Source organism: Anomaloglossus baeobatrachus, chromosome 2 (genome assembly GCF_048569485.1).
Source record: "Anomaloglossus baeobatrachus isolate aAnoBae1 chromosome 2, aAnoBae1.hap1, whole genome shotgun sequence".
NCBI classification, from domain to species: Eukaryota; Metazoa; Chordata; class Amphibia; order Anura; family Aromobatidae; genus Anomaloglossus; species Anomaloglossus baeobatrachus.
In genome coordinates this window covers 26,732,447-26,738,446 of record NC_134354.1, presented here as the reverse complement: position 1 = coordinate 26,738,446, position 6,000 = coordinate 26,732,447, and positions in this window count along the sequence as shown.

Genomic DNA, 6,000 nt, shown 5'->3' with positions numbered 1-6,000 from the left:
GTCCGTGGGCTGCCCGTCCATCACCGGTTTTATTTTAACTGCAAAAGAGTAAAAAACGGTAAAACATGTAAAATCAAGCATTTTTTAATCTTCCCACATCGGGAGGCACATACTTAAACGTTACCAAACATTTTTAATAACGGTTACGGCTTCCGCTCTTCTCCCACCCAAACAACCTGGCCCTGATGCTGCCCCTAAGAAGCGGACAGCACCCCTTGACCCCAGTCCAGCACCAAGTTGCCCGAGCGGGTTCTGTCTCTTTCAGGGGACCCACGTCCATGGGGAACCCCTGAACCCCCGGAGGATCGCCACCGGTTTCGGTAGTGGCGAGCCTGGGCCATCACTTTCCTCCAGGCCCATCCTCCCAAATCAGCCTCTCCGGAGGCGGTAACGGAATCAAGCCAACACATTTTTATTTACAGTGCCTACAAGTAGTATTCAACCCCCTGCAGATTTAGCAGGTTTGATAAGATGCAAATAAGTTAGAGTCTGCAAACTTCAAACAAGAGCAGGATTTATTAACAGATGCATAAATCTTACAAACCAACAAGTTATGTTGCTCAGTTAAATTTTAATAAATTTTCAACATAAAAGTGTGGATCAATTATTATTCAACCCCTAGGTTTAATATTTTGTGGAATAACCCTTGTTTGCAATTACAGCTAATAATCGTCTTTTATAAGACCTGATCAGGCCGGCACAGGTCTCTGGAGTTATCTTGGCCCACTCCTCCATGCAGATCTTCTCCAAGTTATCTAGGTTCTTTGGGTGTCTCATGTGGACTTTAATCTTGAGCTCCTTCCACAAGTTTTCAATTGGGTTAAGGTCAGGAGACTGACTAGGCCACTGCAACACCTTGATTTTTTCCCTCTTGAACCAGGCCTTGGTTCTCTTGGCTGTGTGCTTTGGGTCGTTGTCTTGTTGGAAGATGAAATGACGACCCATCTTAAGATCCTTGATGGAGGAGCGGAGGTTCTTGGCCACAATCTCCAGGTAGGCCGTGCTATCCATCTTCCCATGGATGCGGACCAGATGGCCAGGCCCCTTGGCTGAGAAACAGCCCCACAGCATGATGCTGCCACCACCATGCTTGACTGTAAGGATGGTATTCTTGGCGTCGTATGCAGTGCCATCCAGTCTCCAAACGTCACGTGTGTGGTTGGCACCAAAGATCTCGATCTTGGTCTCATCAGACCAGAGAACCTTGAACCAGTCTGTCTCAGAGTCCTCCAAGTGATCATGAGCAAACTGTAGACGAGCCTTGACATGACGCTTTGAAAGTAAAGGTACCTTACGGGCTCGTCTGGAACGGAGACCATTGCGGTGGAGTACGTTACTTATGGTATTGACTGAAACCAATGTCCCCACTGCCATGAGATCTTCCCATAGCTCCTTCCTTGTTGTCCTTGGGTTAGCCTTGACTCTTCGGACAAGCCTGGCCTCGACACGGGTGGAAACTTTCAAAGGCTGTCCAGGCCGTGGAAGGCTAACAGTAGTTCCATAAGCCTTCCACTTCCGGATGATGCTCCCAACAGTGGAGACAGGTAGGCCCAACTCCTTGGAAAGGGTTTTGTACCCCTTGCCAGCCTTGTGACCCTCCACGATCTTGTCTCTGATGGCCTTGGAATGCTCCTTTGTCTTTCCCATGTTGACCAAGTATGAGTGCTGTTCACAAGTTTGGGGAGGGTCTTAATTAGTCAGAAAAGGCTGTAAAAAGAGATAATTAATCAAAACATGTGAAGCTCATTGTTCTTTGTGCCTGAAATACTTCTTAATACTTTAGGGGAACCAAACAGAATTCTGGTGGTTTGAGGGGTTGAATAATAAATGACCCTCTGAATAAACTTTTCTCAATTTAAAAAAAAAAAAATAAAAAAAGAAATAACATTCTTTTTTGCTGCAGTGCATTTCACACTTCCAGGCTGATCTACAGTCCAAACGTCACAATGCCAAGTTAATTCCGAATGTGTAAACCTGCTAAATCTGCAGGGGGTTAAATACTACTTGTAGGCACTGTACATTCCACTAAGTTTGTGGTTGCCCTGCAAGTTCTCGGGCTTGTCCGTAAGCAGTTCCTTACGCAAGGATTACAGGCAGTCCCTATGGGGACAACAGTTGCTGGCAACAGCCGGTTTAATTACGGTTCAATCAGGTAAACTTCTCCGGTTGATCATTCTTCACTTATCATTTACAAACTTTTAGCGGTACAGGTGGTCCCAACGGGGACAACTTTTTGGCGGGGGACCGCCGACTTACTCCGGATCCACGGTGTCGGCCGGGGGAGGGGGCTGGGCAGATACTCGGGCCTCTTGACTGCCCCTCAGCTTCGCATCCAGCGCAAACCAACCCCTCTCCCCGCAGTGCCTGGTGTACTGCACCAAGTCTCCCGGCATCAGGTTGCGGCCCGGGTGATCTTCCGGCAGATGGGCATTGACGTCCCGGCGGACCACAAAAACTTCGGCCTCCAGGCCCTGCTCATATATAAAACTATAGCCCCGAAGGACGTCAAACCTCCTCACTTGCCCTTCATAGAGCGGGCCCCGGACACGGAAGGTCGCTTGGCGGAGGCTTTCCTTCTCTCGGATCGTGCGGGCCACCAGCTCCGCCTTCCTTCGCTCCCTCTCTGCAATTTCTTGGCCCAGCGGGGTCTGTCCTCTGTCCCAGTAAGGGGCTACTGCAGGCCCCGGCGCACGGGTCGGGCCCCGCGAGACCTCCTTCACGCTGCCCAGGACTGGCATTCTGGGGGGAAGGTCCCGCGGTGTCATGGCCTGGGGTGCTGTCCTGCAGCGGCAACCCGGCGCGGCCTCAGCCGAGGCATGGGGGATGGGTACAGGGATCGGCTCCCGCTGGACCTCCTGCACGGAGTGGTCTGTCGGCATTGGTTCGGGGGAAGTCTCCACAGGTGCCTCCGGTTCGGACTTCGGCACTTTCCACGGGAGCAGCTCCGAGCGGCCACGGGCCCCGGCTGCAGGTCGGTCCGCCTGGGCGGATGGGCGGGGTACCGCTACCGGTGGTGATGGTAGCGGGCCTAGTGGCGGGGCAGCAGCAGCCAACACGGGTAGCGGGGGAGGTAGCAGGGCGAGCGGGTGTAGACCGGGCCCCTCGGCTGCGATGACCGACCCACTAGGGGTACAGGGGCGTGGGTCACTTACCCTCTCTTCCAAGACTCCCTCCACCTCACGTCTCCGTATGGCCGCCACCACTTCCGCCATGTCGGCCTCCCACTCCTCCAAGAGGAGTTGCATCCTGATCTGCAGCCGCTGTTGGAGCTCGGCGGTCCGGACCTCCACCCACGCCGCGGTTCCAGGCGTGGGGGCTACAGTGCTGCGAGACGGCTGGTACACTGCTGCGGCGGCCTCTTCCAGGAACCAACAAAAAGATGGCCGCAGGGTCCTGGCGTCCCTGCTTTTATAGCCGCGAGCTACATGCGGCCAGACGCCATCCGTCCCCCTTAGTCTTTTTCCGGCTCCTCCTCTACAGGGGCGGAGTTTCGGTTTTCGCAACTCCACTACTCAAGGAGACGCTCTGTAGCCTTGGCGAACTGTAGCCTTGGCGGTAACAGTGTTTCCCTCTACGGTGTGAGCTGTTGCCTTCAATCGGGTCTTGACTGCTGGGAAACCCCGGAGGTTCCCTTCGCTAACGGATTTGACCAGTTTTACGGCGACTCCTAGCCTGGTCGGGGTCCGTAAGCCCTGCCGGATGGTGCTGGCTTCTCTTTACTCTCCGGTCCGGTACTGCCGGGCCACCGCCCGTCCACGGTCCGTACGGTTCGCTCCAATCAGCCTCTCCTGCAGACGGTCACCACCGTCTGCCAACCTTACTGTACCGTCCGGGCCACACACCCGGACGCCGTCAGACTGCCCCTCTACCACTTCACTCCTCACTCCTCAACTTCAAACTCTATCTGATCTGACTCCTTTTCCCGCCTCCAGGACTGTGAACTCCTCGGTGGGCGGGACCAACTGCCTGGCCCACCCCCTGGTGTGGACATCAGCCCCTGGAGGAAGGCAACAAGGATTTTGTGTTTGGCTTCGGTGTGCCTAACCGGGGTGTGGGGTGTGTTGGTGTAGTTCTGTGACGACCTGGCTTGTCCAGGGCGCCACACCAGCGTCTGCGGGCAAACAGGGTCCTACTGCATATACAAGTCGGGAGCGGACTACCGGTGTCTAGGCATTGGAGTCAAACATTTACACAGAGAGGTGCAGGAGAAAGGCGGAAACCACAAACCTATACCGGGAGAAGCTGTAGCCGGCTGGGGGCCCCGTTCATCACTCCGTTTGGTTTACCAGAGACTCGAGTGTATTGTGTCAGAGTGAGTACACCAGTGCCTTCGGGCCGCACACCGCGCTGCTTCGCACCAGCGTCATACCTGCTCCCCTGCCTCAGCACCTTCCTCGGGCCCCTGGGACTATCGCTCCCCTACCCACGGAGGGGTCAACATCAAGCTGCGCAACACCGTCCCCGGGAGGCCTAGTTAACGGCAGCGGTGGTGTCCATCCATTCACCACAACCCGTGGGTGGCGTCACAAACTTACAATCCAAACCAAACAACCGCGGCCCTGGCCGTGGAACTCCTCACCCAAGTCCCCGCGTGTGGCGCCGACTCCCTTGCAGAGCGACGTGACCCCCAGGTCCGTGAGAGGCTCGAGCCACCACCCGCAGTACGAGCACGGATCAGAGCGGCTCGGTGGTCGCAGCCGAGTCCGCGGGGCGGTACACTACACAGGCCTGCTTCCACTCTCTTCCACTCCTGTCACTTATCTCCTCTCAACATAACTCCACTGACTTGTTTCCTGCCTTAGGCTCTCTGAACTCCTTGGTGGGCGTGCCAACCGCCTGGCTCTGCCCCCCTGGTGTGCCCATTAATCTCTGCGGGAGGTGACTAGGGTTTATGGTTTGGCTGGCGTCAGCTTGTGTGGGACTGGTGTTGTGCGGGGCGCTATCTGTGACTACCTGCCTAGTCCAGGGCGTCACACTATTATACTCCTCTCTCCCCAGGACTACTCCTCCAACACACACTGCACAAAACATACCTCACACACCCACACAAACCGTGCAACACACACAGCACCACACACACACACAACGCTGCAGACACACAGCGCTCCACAAACAACGCAACACACACAACGCAACACACAAACAACACCGCTCTCACACACCCCTACACCCAGACAACACCCAGAACATGTACAGCCCCTACACAAACACTTGACAACTACACACAACAACATTTATATAGATAACAAAAATCATGCATTAACTACACAATAAATTCTAGAATACCCGATGCGTTAGAATCGGGCCACCTTCTAGTACTGTATATAAACACCATAGGAGTGGAGTAATCTGACCACCTCCTACAAGGAGAAGAGACGAATATATGGACACCTCTGGAAGCATAATGTTCTTCTCTAACACTACTGGTAAACCTCCCACCCCCTTCCTCTACGAGGAGAAGAGATGTAGATATGGAATCATCTGGGAGCAGAAGGCTCTTTGGCCATAATGATCAGAACCAGGGGCAGAACAATCGCGGTCACAAGGATCGCCACCACACATCCAGCTGAAATGCACCACATCCAGCTGAACACCACCACATCCAGCTGAAATGCATCGCAGTGCAGAGACCCGTCAGGTCCCTACACTTCAATAGAGGCTTCCGGCCAAACAAAAGCTAGCAGCTTTCAGCGGCATCCCTGTGACTGAGGTGGCGCATGACAATGACATGATGCATTGCCATAACATGGACGCCAATTAAAACTGCAGGCCACTGCGGGCCAGCTACAGAGGAGGACGCCGTGCGACATGAGACCTGTGGAGCGTGAGTACACTGTATATTCCAGGAGGGGGACAGCATATACAACCAGAAGGAACACAGGAGAGGAACATATATACCAGGAGGGGGACAGTATATTCCAAGAGAAGGACGATATATACCAGGAGAGGTCCAGAAGAGGAACATATATACCAACAGGGGGACAGTATATACCAGAAGGG